Source organism: Rhinatrema bivittatum, chromosome 5 (assembly GCF_901001135.1).
Source record: "Rhinatrema bivittatum chromosome 5, aRhiBiv1.1, whole genome shotgun sequence".
In the NCBI taxonomy this organism is placed as follows: domain Eukaryota; kingdom Metazoa; phylum Chordata; class Amphibia; order Gymnophiona; family Rhinatrematidae; genus Rhinatrema; species Rhinatrema bivittatum.
In genome coordinates this window covers 79,645,434-79,659,660 of record NC_042619.1, presented here as the reverse complement: position 1 = coordinate 79,659,660, position 14,227 = coordinate 79,645,434, and the positions used below count along the sequence as shown (strand labels likewise).

Below are 14,227 nucleotides of genomic sequence, written 5' to 3'. Positions count from 1 at the left end.
AATAGGGCACGGGAATTATTTGGGGGAGGGCGGGAAAACCGGCACACCAAAACCCACCCCGACCCTTTAAAACCAATTCCTTACCCTCCTGAACCCCCCCAAAATGTTAAGTTACCTGGTGGTCCAGTGGGGGGGGGGGGGGGTGTCCCGGCGCGATCTCCCGCTCTCGGGCCATCGGCGCCATTTTGGCTGCCACTAATTAAAATGGCGCCGATGGCCCGATTTAAAAAAAAAAAAAAAACAAAACAAAAAACCCACCCGACCCTTTAATTCGACCCCCCTTAGCCTCCCCCACCCTCCCGACCCTTTTTTTTAGGGAGGCCCGCGCCGCTAAAAAAAACCAACCCACCCGACCCTTTAAATCGACCCCCCCCAAAACCTTTTAAAATTACCCGATGGTCCTGGGGGGCCTCGGGGAGAGGAGAGATCCAGGGGGGCCTCGGGGAGAGATTTCCCGTTCCCAGGCATCAGCTGTTCTAAAAAAAAAAAAAATGGCGCCGATGCCCCTTTGCCCTTACCATGTGACAGGGTATCCGTGCCATTGGCCGGCCCCTGTCACATGGTAGGAGCACTGGATGGCCGGCGCCATCTTTACTCATCAGCCCCTATTATAGAGTATAGTATTGTCAGGGCCATTTGTATTGTATCGTTAAATAGGGCACGGGAATTATTTGGGGGGGGGGGGGGGGCGGGAAAACGGCACACCATATAGTATAGTATAATAGGGGCTGATGAGTAAAGATGGCCTGCGCCATCTTTAAAGATGGCGCAGGCCAAAAAACAATAAATAAACAATAAGATCCCTCTATGAGAAAAAGATGTTTTGCTTATCAAAGCTTCTTCAGAGATATCATAAATCTTCTAGAGTCCAAACCTTACCCTAGTCAAATTGGAGGAAACAGCTCAGCATCCATTCAGCAATGAACTATCTTGCTTCCAAGAACCAACCCTTCTAATGAAAAAGGGATGGGTATACAACTTTAGAAGGAAGCAGAAGTGTTGCGATTCCTCCCGTGGCCAGAGCCACAGGAGGCCTCTTACCTCTCTCCTGCACCTTTGCCTGCCATCTACGACGCCATCTTCAAGCGGCAGAGGCTGCTGCTGCCTTAATATGTGTGCGGCCCGGAGGTCGCAGAAGCCGGGGACTTTCCCGTGGCCTGGAGCTGCCCCCGAACCTCCCAACACAACAGGAGCCGCCGACAAGTCTTCCTCCCACAGCCTGGAGGCTGTTGTCGACGCTGTCCTCTTCCACGGCCGGTGGGCCGCTCCGGAGCTCCTCTTCAGCGGCAGGCGCCGCCCTTCATCTCCTCTTCGAGGCAGGAGCCGCTCCGACACCTCAGGGCCTGCTTTTTCCTGTGCTGCAGCATGGCCGCTCTCAAAGGTCCTGCCTCTTTCCCCTTCTTAAAGTGACAGCGTAGGTGTGCTCCTCTTGGCCCACCTAAGGACTTCTCCCTGGGTGTGCTCTTCTTCTGCCCTTTAAAAGGGCTTCTCGCTCAGTCAGTCTTTGCCTTGGTAAGAGGGTTAGTCCTCCCTAGGACTCCTTGTCTCCAGCTCCTGCCCAGCATATCTCTTCTTCCGCATGGGATCCCTTCTCATATGTTCCTGGTCTCTGTTCCGGATGTTCCATTCCAGTTCTAAGGTTCCATGTTCCAGGCTTGGGGTTCCAAGAACCAGCTTGAGGTCTTTCAACTTTTCCTGTTCCCAAGGTACCTTCCGTCCTCTCAACGGTTCAGCTTGTTCGCCCCGGACCTCGGCTGACCAGCTCCTGGAGTAAAGCCATCCCATTTGGTATCCATTCCCGTGGTGGCTGGAGCCTTCTTCCGGCAGGACTGTCATTGAGCACTGCCCAGATTCTTCCCTGCTCCTGAGCTCCAGATTCCAAGGCCTTCTAACCTGCTCCAAGATTCCAAGGCCTCATCTTGTTTTCCAAGTTCTATGTCCTCATCTACTCCAAGTTCTACGCCCATGTCTTGTTGAGGTTCTACGATCCAAGCTCCAGTGCCTTTGACCTTCATCCACCCTTGACTTCTGTCCAGCCTGCCGCCTTTGCCGTTACCCAGCGGCAGGTCCGAAAGGGCTTGGTGGGATTGGAGGACCACTCAGAGACCATCATTGTATTGGTGGCCTCCAGAAGCGTGCAGGTCCGGCGGAGGGTCAGGGCCTCCGGAGTTCTCCAGCCTGCCCAGAAGGGACATGTCTCACTAGTCTCAGCGCTTCCACGGAGCTCCACCTCGTTCGCCGAGACCCAAAGGGCGCACCACCACGCATCCCTACGCGTCCCCCGCACAACAGATTGCCAAGGCCATGTGCCCGGTGGGACTGTCCTTGTCCTGGGTTCTGTTTCTGGACTCCTTTAATCCACTGGACCCCATAAATTTTGGGGGGATTTCTTTCCTTCGACCTGCTGGAGGAGTCAGCTTTTCTGGATTCCACGACCTGCAGGAGGTGCCTGCACCCCACCTGGTGATTGCCTGGTGATTACTGGTACAAGCTGATCCCACCCTGGACTCCCACCCTGGACTCCCACCCTGGACTCCCACCCTGGACTCCCTCCCGGGTCTTCCTCGTTTGTTCCCTTGTTCTTTGTTTGTTCCCTTGTTCTTTGTTTGTTCCCTTGTTCTTTGTTTGTTCCCTTGTTCTTTGTTTGTCCCCTTGTTCCTTGCCTGTTCTGTTGTTCCTTGCCTGTTTCCAGTTCTTCTGTGTTTCCTTGTCTGTTCTTGCTTTTTCCATTGTTTGTCTTGTTCCCGTGTTCCTTGCTTGCTCTTTGCTTGTTCTTGTGTTCCTGTATTTGTTTCCTTGTTCCTATGTTCCTTCGTTTGTTTGTTCCTGCATTCCTTTGTTTGTTCCTGCATTCCTGTGATTCTATTATGGCAACTGAGGGAGAAAAATCTGACAGAGGTGATAGGAGGTCTTACAAGAAATGAACGGTTCACATGGTTCAGAGAATTAAAAGCGGACATTGCCACGGTGAAGACTAATGTTGTAGAAACAGTGAGTGAACTTCGAAAGGAAATTGCAGATATGGATCAGAGGCTGAATGATGTCAAGCAGTGGGACATGAATATGCAGATGATCTGGCCCTTGTGAAGAATACTGAATATAGTTAATTAAATTATGACAAAATACTTTTATGAGAACATTTACAAACAGGTAAAGACCCATATCAACCCTGCCTGGAAATGACAGATATCGGTCTCCTTTTTGAGTTAAGTTGGGAAGTACATTTTAAACTTGTCTGTATTATAAGTGATTCTTCTTTTAAAGTTAATTAAACTGAATCTAGGGTAGTAATCACAACCACTACAGTGACCTTGGTTATCTCTACAAGTCTAATTGCTGTAATTATCTTTATCCCAGTACAAGCAGGATGCTAGTCCTCACATATGGGTGACATCATTGACGGAGCCCCATTGCGGAAAACTTTCTGTCAAAGTTTCTAGAAACTTTTGACTGGCACTCTGAGCCCACTGAGCATGCCCAGCATGCCATGATATTCTCAGCCACAGGGGTCTCCCTTCAGTCTTCGTTTTTCCACGCTGCTGTTGGCATCGCGGAGCAGGAACCTGTGTGAGTTTTCTCACAGTTTGTCGGACTAAAAATCAGATTTAAAAAAGCATTATTCTCTCCCATATCGGGGTCTCTCCTGTTACCACCGGCTGGTGAGTAAATTTAGTCTCTTTTATACTCTTTGAGTAAAATTTTTTTTTCTCTCATTTTCATCGACAGCTGTCAGTGAAAAAAATATGGCCACGGGATTTAAAAAATGTCCCAACTGTAATCAGACAATGTACATTACAGATCCACACCTCGAGTGTGTCCTTTGTTTAGGTCAAACACACGACGTAATAACCTGTCCCAAGTGTGCTGAAATGACCGCGAAGGGAAGAAAGGCCCGCCAAGAAAAGATGGAGCATTTATTCCATCTACAGCTTCTGCCTTCCCCTTCTACATCAACTCAATCGTCTCCGGCCGGAGTCTCCAAACGTATAATACTGAAAAAGTGTCGTCCGGAAGGCTCGGGGGATCATTCGTCGCAGACACCATGGATAGCATTGACGAAGTCAGCGACGGAACACCGTCCGAAGCATCGCCATCGGCACAGACACCCATCGATACCAGAGGCGCTTCTCTCTCCGGAGGAATCGACCGCGAAACAGCCTAGACTCCAGGAAACACCAGTGCCTTTAACGCCGAGGCCTTCACAACACATCGAAGCACCGATCGTCGAACCTCCACAGGGCCCCCTGGAAGGACCATCGACACCTCCACTGCCACCACGTGTAGCTGCTCTGCCTGCACCAGTTATCATGGAGGAATTGACGGATTTCATCCGTCAAGCGGTGCTTCAAGCATTGAAGGATCATCAGACGTCGATGCCGGTACCCGCACCGATGCCGGTACCACAACCGAAGTCGATGCCGATTCCAGTGCCGATGCCCGACCCGATACCATCAATGCCGATGTCACCTGGGGCTCCAGGACATCCGGAGTTTGCACTGTTCCAGCTTCTAATGAACAAATTCGATGAAATAGTCTGTGCTCTTCCATTGACTCCATTCAAGCCACAAGAAGAAGTCCCTGGACAGATACCTTTAGATGATCCACAGCCAGGTCCTTCAGGGCTTTCTCGTCCACCAAGGTCTTCTCCAACATCTCCACATCAAGACGACCCGTATGATACCTGGGATGACAGGCATACCGACACTTCTTCTGAAGGATTTATGTCTGATCCTTCTCCTTCAGAAGAATGAAAGAAATCTCCACCGGAGGATTTATCCTTTACAAATTTGTTCAGGATATGGAAGACACCATACCATTTATTCTGGTAGCTGAAGAGGACACAAGACAGCAAACACGGAGCTCCTCCAATTCGTGGACCCTCCAAAACAAGTCTTGGCTATACCTGTCCACGAAGTCTTCCTAGACTTACAACACAGACTCTGGGAGCACCCATGCTCAGTACCAGCCATAAATAAAAGAGTGGACACCACTTATTTGGTACAATCTGTCCCCGGCTACCAGAAAGTACAACTGCCACATCAATCAGTTGTTGTGGAGTCTGCACAAAAGAAATCTAAACGGATAAGGCCTCATTCCTCCACTCCTCCAGGAAAGGATCATAGATTCTTGGATTCCCTGGGCAGGAAAATTTATCAGGGAGCCATGCTAAACACAAGAATCGCATCATATTAGTTATACATGATGCAATATCAGAGAAACCTGTGGAAACAGATGCAAGATTTTTCAAATTTGTTACCACAGCAATATCAAGAAGCAGCCCAAGCAATCATACACAAAGGACTTGAAGCTGGCAAGCACGAAGTCCGAGCCACATATGATAATTTTGAAACGGCCTCCAGGGTAGCAGCCTCTGGTATAAGTGTGCGTCGCTGGGCATGGCTTAAGGCTTCGGACCTCAGGCCTGAGGTCCAAGAAAAATTGGTTGATTTGCCATGTGTGGGCGACAACCTTTTTGGCTCTAAGGTTCAGGATGCTGTAGCACAATTAAAGGAACACACAGAAACCCTGCGTCAACTGTCTTCAGTTCCACAGGACTCTGCTACACCATCATCTCGCCGACCTCCAAGGAAGGAATCTCGACGACCCTTCTATAGACAGACGCGTTATTACCCTCCAGCATCAAGAGGCAGATCTTCCAGGCCGTAGCAAAGATCTCAGCCCAGGCAACCTAGAGCTGCTAGGCCTCAATCTCCGCCGCAGACGGGACCGGCTGCAGGCTTTTGAGGCCATCACCAGAGACCAAAGCCATCTCTACAACCCTCAACCAGATCTACCGGTAAGAGGCCAAGTATCCTCCTTTTACAACCACTGGATACAAATAACAGACCAATGGGTACTCGCAAAAAATATCTCGAGGATACCAACTCAATTTTCTTTCAACTCCAAGAGATTCTCCTCCAAGACCTCTTACACTAAGCGAAAATCACATAATCCACGTACAAGTAGAATTATCCACCCTTCTGAGAGCCAGAGCTGTAGAGCCGGTGCCCCAGACTCAGCAGGGCAGAGGATTCTATTCCCGTTATTTCCTCATTCCAAAGAAAACTGGAGGCCTACGTCCCATCCTAGACCTCAGAAATCTCAACAAATTTCTGAAGAAAGAAAAGTTCAGGATGGTTTCTCTAGGCACCATGCTTCCACTTCTTCAAACAGGAGATTGGCTTTGTTCTCTGTATCTACAAGACGCTTACGCTCACATTCCAATATTCCCTCCTCATTGCAAGTACCTGCGCTTCATGGTGGGGGTCATCAACATTTCCAGTACAGAATACTACCATTTGGACTTGCATCAGCTCCCAGAGTGTTCACGAAATGTCTGGCAGTAATAGCAGCACACTTACACAAAGAAAGTGTCCATGTCTTTCCTTATCTAGACGACTGGCTCATCAGAATTCAATCTCAACAAGGAGCTCTGGCTTCCCTCAGTCGAACAATTACTCTACTTTACTCCATGGGCTTTCTCATCAATTATCAAAAGTCCCATCTCATTCCGTCTCACCTGCTTCAATTCATAGGAGCAGAATTGAACACCATACTTTCAAAAGCTTTTCTACTCGAGGATCGAGCAGACACACTTTCCCTATTGGCAAACTCGCTACACTCAAAGAAACAAGAAACAGCTCATCAGTTTCTAACCTTACTAGGCCACATGGCCTCCACAGTTCATGTCACTCCTATGGCAAGGCTAGCCTTGAGGGTAACCCAATGGACTTTAAGATCATAATGGATCCAAGCCATTCAACCTCTGTCCTCTCCAATTCAAGTGACCCACCAGTTAAGATCTCTACTCCGGTGGGCGAACAAGGACAACTTGCGCAAGGGCCTATCCTTCCAGCAACCAGTCCATAGATAACTTTTTTTTTTTTTTGTATTTAAACGGTTTTTATTAGGAACCAGCAATCAAAAGAATAAAAGCAGTACAAAATGTAACATGTATGACTTGTAAGGAACAGAGTGGCAATAAGCAATCCTCAAGGAACAACAAGTCAAAAAGAACAACAACTGGCTCCATATTTTCCAGCAACAACACATAACCCCTCCCTCCCTCCCATAACCCACCCCCCGACCAATCACTAGGTAAATCAAACAGTACAAGGTGCATGAGAGTCACTGTGCCCGAGGAGAAGTTGATAGACAGCGTGGGGCATATGGTATAGTAGAAGAACCCTGCAGAGGTCAGCACTCCCAGGTCATGTCGCTAAGGCACCCTGTGCCTCCAGCCATCGTTTATATGGGTCCCAGATTTTCTGGAATAGAGGAACACGATCTTGATGCAGCGCCGTGAGGCGATACAATTGGAAGTAAGAGTGCAGACGTTGCTGAATGGCAGCTAAGTCCACAGATAACTTTAACTACAGATGCATCCACCTTAGGTTGGGGAGCTCACATAAACAATCTCCAGACCCAGGGTACTTGGACAAAACTCGAAGCAACATTTCAAATCAATTTCCTAGAACTTCGAGCTATACGTTATGTGCTGCATGCGTTCAAGGACTGCCTTTCACACAAGACTGTTCTGATCCAAACGGACAACACAGTAGCCATGTGGTACATCAACAGAGAGGTACGGGCTCGTATCTCCTTTATCAAGAAGCCGCACAGATTTGGAACTGGGCCCTAACACACTCAATGTTTCAGCGGGCCACTTATCTGGCAGGCATTCACAACGTAGTGGCAGATCGACTCAGTCTACAGTTCCAACACACGAGTGGTCCCTGGATCCCTTAGTAGCGACCAGAATATTTCAATGTTGGGGGCAACCAACAATAGACCTCTTTGTGTCACGCCTGAATCACAAAGTGGACAAATTCTGTGCTCTGCACAGACAGAATCACCAGCCAGCAAAGGACGCCTTTGCTCGCCCTTGGAACTCAGGCCTTCTATACGCATATCCTCCAATACCGCTCATAACCAAAACACTAGTGAAGCTACAACAGGACAAGGGGTCCATGATACTCATAGCCCCGTATTGGCCTCGACAAGTATGGTTTCCCATACTTCTAGACCTCTCGATCAGAGAGCCAATTCACCTGGGTGTAGCTCCCATTCTCATAACTCAGGATCAGGGTCTGTTGTGCCATCCCAACCTTCAATCCCTATCCCTGACAGCATGGATGTTGAAAGCTTGATTTTACAACCACTCAATCTTTAAACCAATGTATCTCAACTGCTTATAGCTTCACGTAAACTTTCAACACATAACATAAGAACATGCCAATCTGGGTCAGACCAAGGGTCCATCAAGCCCAGCATCCTGTTTCCAACAGTGGCCAATCCAGGCCATAAGAACCTGGCAAGTACCCAAAAACTAAGTCTCTTCCATGTTACCATTGCTAGTAATAGCGGTGGTTATTATCTAAGCCAACTTAATTAATAGCAGGTAATGGACTTCTCCTCCAAGAACTTATCCAATCCTTTTTTAAACACAGCTATACTAACTGCACTAACCATATCTTCTGGCAACAAATTCCAGAGTTTAATTGTGCGTTGAGTGAAAAAGAACTTTCTCCGATTAGTTTTAAATGTGCCACATGCTAATTTCATGGAGTGCCCCCTAGTCTTTCTATTATCCGAAAGAGTAAATAACCGATTCACATCTACCCGTTCTAGACTTCTCATGATTTTAAACACCTCTATCATATCCCCCCTCAGCCGTCTCTTCTCCAAGCTGAAAAGTCCTAACCTCTTTAGTCTTTCCTCATAGGGGAGCTGTTCCATGCCCTTTATTATTTTGGTTGCCCTTCTCTGTACATTCTCCATTGCAATTATATCTTTTTTGAGATGTGGGACCAGAATTGTACACAGTATTCAAGGTGCGGTCTCACCATGGAGCGATATAGAGGCATTATGACATTTTCCGTTCTATTAACCATTCCCTTCCTAATAATTCCTAACATTCTATTTGCTTTTTTGACTGCTGCAGCACACTGAGCTGACTATTTTAAAGTATTATCCACTATGATGCCTAGATCTTTTTCCTGGGTGGTAGCTCCTAATATGGAACCTAACATCGTGTAACTACAGCAACGGTTATTTTTCCCTATATGCAACACCTTGCACTTGTCCACATTAAATTTCATCTGCCATTTGGATGCCCAATCTTCAAGTCTTGCAAGGTCCTCCTGCAATGTATCACAGTCTGCTTGTGATTTAACTACTCTGAATAATTTTGTATCTGCAAATTTGATAACCTCACTCGTCGTATTCCTTTCCAGATCATTTATATATATATTGAAAAGCACCGGTCCAAGTACAGATCCCTGAGGCACTCCACTGTTTACCCTTTTCCACTGAGAAAATTGACCATTTAATCCTACTCTGTTTCCTGTCTTTTAACCAGCTTGTAATCCACGAAAGGACATCGCCTCCTATCCCATGACTTTTTAGTTTTCGTAGAAGCCTCTCATGAGGGACTTTGTCAAACGCCTTCTGAAAATTCAAATACACTACATCTACCGTTTCACCTTTATCCACATGTTTATTAACCCCTTCAAAAAAATGAAGCAGATTTGTTAGGCAAGACTTCCCTTGGGTAAATCCATGTTGACTATGTGCCATTAAATCATGTCTTTCTATATGTTTTACAGTTTTGTTCTTGAGAATAGTTTCCACTATTTTTCCCGGCACTGAAGTCAGACTCACTGGTCTATAGTTACCCGGATCGCCCCTGGAGCCTTTTTTAAATATTGGGGTTACATTGGCCACCCTCCAGTCTTCAGGTACAATGGATGATTTTAATGATAGGTTACAAATTTTAACTAATAAATCAGAAATTTCATTTTTTAGTTCCTTCAGAACCCTAGGATGCATACCATCCGGTCCAGGTGATTTGCTACTCTTTAGTTTGTCAATCTGGCCTATTACATCTTCCAGGTTCACAGTGATTTCGTTCAGTTCGTCTGACTCATCACCCCTGAAAACCATCTCTGGAACTGGTATCTCCCCAACATCCTCATTAGTAAACCCTTACTTTTCAATATATTTATAAATGATCTGGAAAGAAATACGACGAGTGAGATAATCAAATTTGCAGATGATACAAAATTGTTCAGAGTAGTTAAATCACAAACAGATTCTGATAAATTGCAGGAAGACCTTGTGAGACTGGAAAATTGGGCATCCAAATGGCAGATGAAATTTAATGTGGATAAGTGCAAGTTGATGCATATAGGGAAAAATAACCCATGCTATAGTTACACAGTTAGGTTCCATATTAGGTGCTACAACCCTAGAAAGAGATCTAGGCGTCATAGTGGATAACACATTGAAATCGTCGGTTCAGTGTGCTGCGGCATTCAAAAAAGCAAACATAATGTTGGGAATTATTAGGGAATGGTGAATAAAACGGAAAATGTCATAATGCCTCTGTATCGCTCCATGGTGAGACTGCACCTTGAATACTATGTACAATTCTGGTCGCTGCATCTCAAAAAAGATATAATTGCGATGGAGAAAGTACAGAGAAGGGCTACCAAAATAAGGGGAATGGAATAGCTCCCCTATGAGGAAAGACTAAAGAGGTTAGGACTTTTCAGCTTGGAGAAGAGATGGCTGAGGGGGGATATGATAGAGGTGTTTAAAATCATGAGAGGTCTAGAACCGGGTAGATGTGAATCTGTTATTTACTCTTTCGGATAATAGACTAGGGGGCACTCCATGAAGTTAGCATGTGGCACATTTAAAACTAATCGGAGAAAGTTCTTTTTTACTCAACGCACAATTAAACTCTGGAATTTGTTGCCAGAGGATGTGGTTAGTGCAGTTAGTATAGGTGTGTTTAAAAAAGGATTGGATAAGTTCAGTTGACTTAGAAAATAGCTACTGCTATTACTAGCAACGGTAACATGGAATAGACTTAGTTTTTGGGTACTTGCCAGGTTCTTATGGCCTGGATTGGCCACTGTTGGAAACAGGATGCTGGGCTTGATGGACCCTTGGTCTGACCCAGTATGGCATGTTCTTATGATGTTAAGACCTCATTCTCACCAAGGAGAAAGGGCCGTACATACCTTGGACTGTAAGCGTGTGCTAGCATTTTACTTAGACCTCACTGCAGTCCACAGGAAATCCACTCAACTCTTTGTATCTTATCATCCAAACAAACCGGGAAAAGCAGTGGGTAAACATACTCTCTCCAATTGGCTAGCAGATTGCATACAGTTTTGCAATGAAAAGCAGGCCTTCCTCTCCAAGGACAAGTAAAGGCACATTCAATAAGAGCAATGTCACCCTCAGTAGTACACTATCGTTCAGTGCCAATTCTTGACATATGTAAAGCAGCAACATGGAGTTCTCTTCACACCTTTGCAGCTCATAACTGTTGACAAAGAAGGACGACAAGATTCAGCTTACAGACAATCTATCTTAAAGAACTTGTTTCCAGTATAATCCCAACTCCTTCTACATCCAACCTGCTGTGATCTTCGGCTGCTTCATTTTCACCAACAATACTTCAGTGTTGTTTCACTACAAAATGACTCAGCCTCTAGCTTGGTAATCACCCATATGTGAGGACTAGCATCCTGCTTGTCATGGGATAAAGCAAAATTGCTTACCTTGTAATAGGTATTATCCCAGGACAGCAGGATGTAGTCCTCACAAAATCCACCCGCCACCCCGCGGAGTTGGGTACGATACGTTTTATTATTTTATTTTTGCTAAACTTATTGCTACATACGAGACTGAAGGGGGACCCCTGTGGCTGAGACTATCACGGCATGCTGGGCATGCTCAGTGGGCTCAGAGTGCCAGTCAAATGTTTCTAGAAACTTTGACAGAAAGTTTTCCGCAATAGGGCTCTGTCACCCATATGTGAGGACTACATCCTGCTGTCCTGGGATAACACCTATTACAAGGTAAGCAATTTTGCTTTGTCTATCTTCACTGAAAAATAACCTTTAAACTGTCCCTGTTCTATTTTAAAAAATATTTTCAATACTAGGGAAAAATGAGATGCAATACTTATATAGGGATAAATTACTTTTATCTCTTGGCTGCCTTGCATGAAGATACAGGTATATTTTTCATAGCACTCCCAATTGACAACATAGTGGTATGTGGAGAGTTTAAGGTGTAATGCATCTGGTGGTATTAGTATGTATTATAACAATTTAAGTACATTTAAATCAATGCAGTCAAATACTGTATTATAGAATTGTGCCCTGCTTTGTGATTTTACAACTGTTGAAAAAGCAGCTCTAACCTTAGACTTTCTTACATATATGCCACCACACGCATCATTATACTTGCACATACCCTTAAGACTTCTTAAAGTTTCCCAATATTCAGACAGAAACCTCTTCCTAAGGGGATAACTCCTTCAATTCTTTATCTTCAGGATTTGAAGAGAAAGCAACATGTCAATTTTCCTTCAAAAATATTATATTAAACAGTTTATATTAGAGTCCATTGAGTTTTTAGAAGTAAATTGAGCCCAGGATGAACAGGAGGTGTAGGCACTGGCCCTTAATATACTTTCACCTTTGGCTTACATTCTAGCACTTCAACAGTTTTAACAAATAAAGGAAAGAAAAACACAGAAGAATTGTATCAATATATGTAAGGAAGAGAGGGGTTTTCTTTCAGTATGTAGGGAGACCATACTGAATGGAAAACAAGGAATCAGAAGAATCCATCAGGCAGCAGAAAAGAAATAAACATCTGAATCCAAAGAAGGATTTCCTAGCATGTAGCAGATGGACTCAGGACCAATGGGTATAGTGTGCTCCTGATAGCAGTTGGAGAAATCAGATGAATCAGATTTCAATCTGATGTCAGTACTACATATACCCATGCAGGAAGCTCAGCTCTTCAGTATTTCTCCGTCTCCTTAGCAGTTCGGGACTATACACACACTTTCACAGTGTTAGAAATCCAAACCAAAAGAAGAAAAAAAGAAGAAATAATCTTACCTCTGCAGACGAGCCCCGCTCTCCTGCGATGATACCTAAGGGTCCCTCCCCCAGTCGAGAATTCCTGAGGTGATTTCCGAGATCCCTCAGAGGTAAGCCTCGGTCTGGTAGCCGGTTCCGGGCGTGGACTTAGCTCCTAGGAATGGGAGTGGCTGAGAGGCCCTCTTCCCCCCGCAGCCGGAGACCGCCCGGCCCGAGACCGGGAAACGCCAAGACAAGGTAAGGTATTGGGCGTTGGGGCTACACCCCGATCCGGCACAAGGGTCCTCCAGCGTGGAGACCCTCTGGGGGGGGGTGCGGGAATCGCCATCTTGCCTGCGTGGCCGTCGGCGCCATTTCCCCCCCTTAATCGCCGTACTATCCGCTTAACTGAGCCCGAGTGCACACCGGTGAGCTGGGTGCATAACCCACTTGTGCGCACAGCGATACGTTCAACAGTGCTGGGCGCACAAATTAAACCTGTGCGCACAGTGACGCACACATCTCTCTGTAAGCACACATAGCGGCCTGCATGCATACTTCGCAGCTTGCATGCACATCTTCGACGCACCCGGAGCGAATATCTAAGCCTTCCAGCAAGCACATACAAACGCACAAACCAGCTTTGAACGCCCCAACGCACACAATCCATGGCAGCACCGGCCAAGGTAGCCAAGCCATAAGCCCTCTCCCCAGCCTGCCATCTCAGACCTGCACAATCGAAGAGGCTACTGTCCTGTGCCTACAGTGCGAGGTGGCTCTGGGGGAACTGGGACAAGACCCCCCCCCTCCGACAGTACAGGAATCTGGCTCCACTGGTAGTACCCCGGACCTCTCTATCCCCAGCTCGGCCCCTCAGACGGGGCCCTCAGGGAACACCGCTGGGTTCAATATAGACCCAGGAACCTTTTCCTGGGTAGAATTCTTTAAAGGTCTGCAAACCTTCATCCAGGTGCAATCGGCGCCACCGCAAACGCAGCCACAGCCTCCACCAGAGAACCGAAACCTCCCACGCCCCTCTCGGCCTCCCAGAGATGTGCTTCCCCCGGACAAAAGCCTCACCTTAGGGGACACGGACACCTGGAGAAAGATCAAGACTCCCTGGAGGAAGGGGAAAACCCTCCAGGAATGGAACCTTACCGAACCATGATGCGCTGCTTCTCCAAAGACAAGTTACCAGACCTCATATCTCTGAGCCTGAAGGAGCTGGCCATCCCAGGAACAAGCGCCACAGCTGAACCTAAGACCAACCTTCTTCTGGTTGGGCTCCCTCAGGTCTCACGCCATTTCCCATTGTTACAAGCTGTACAATAACT

At 46.5% G+C, this 14,227-nt stretch overlaps 1 protein-coding gene across 3 annotated transcripts in view; it reads left to right on the top strand.

Annotated features, from left to right (window-relative positions):
* Positions 1-14,227, top strand: part of CENPJ (centromere protein J) — a 363,081-nt gene that overhangs the window by 229,181 nt on the left and 119,673 nt on the right. The window lies entirely within an intron of this gene.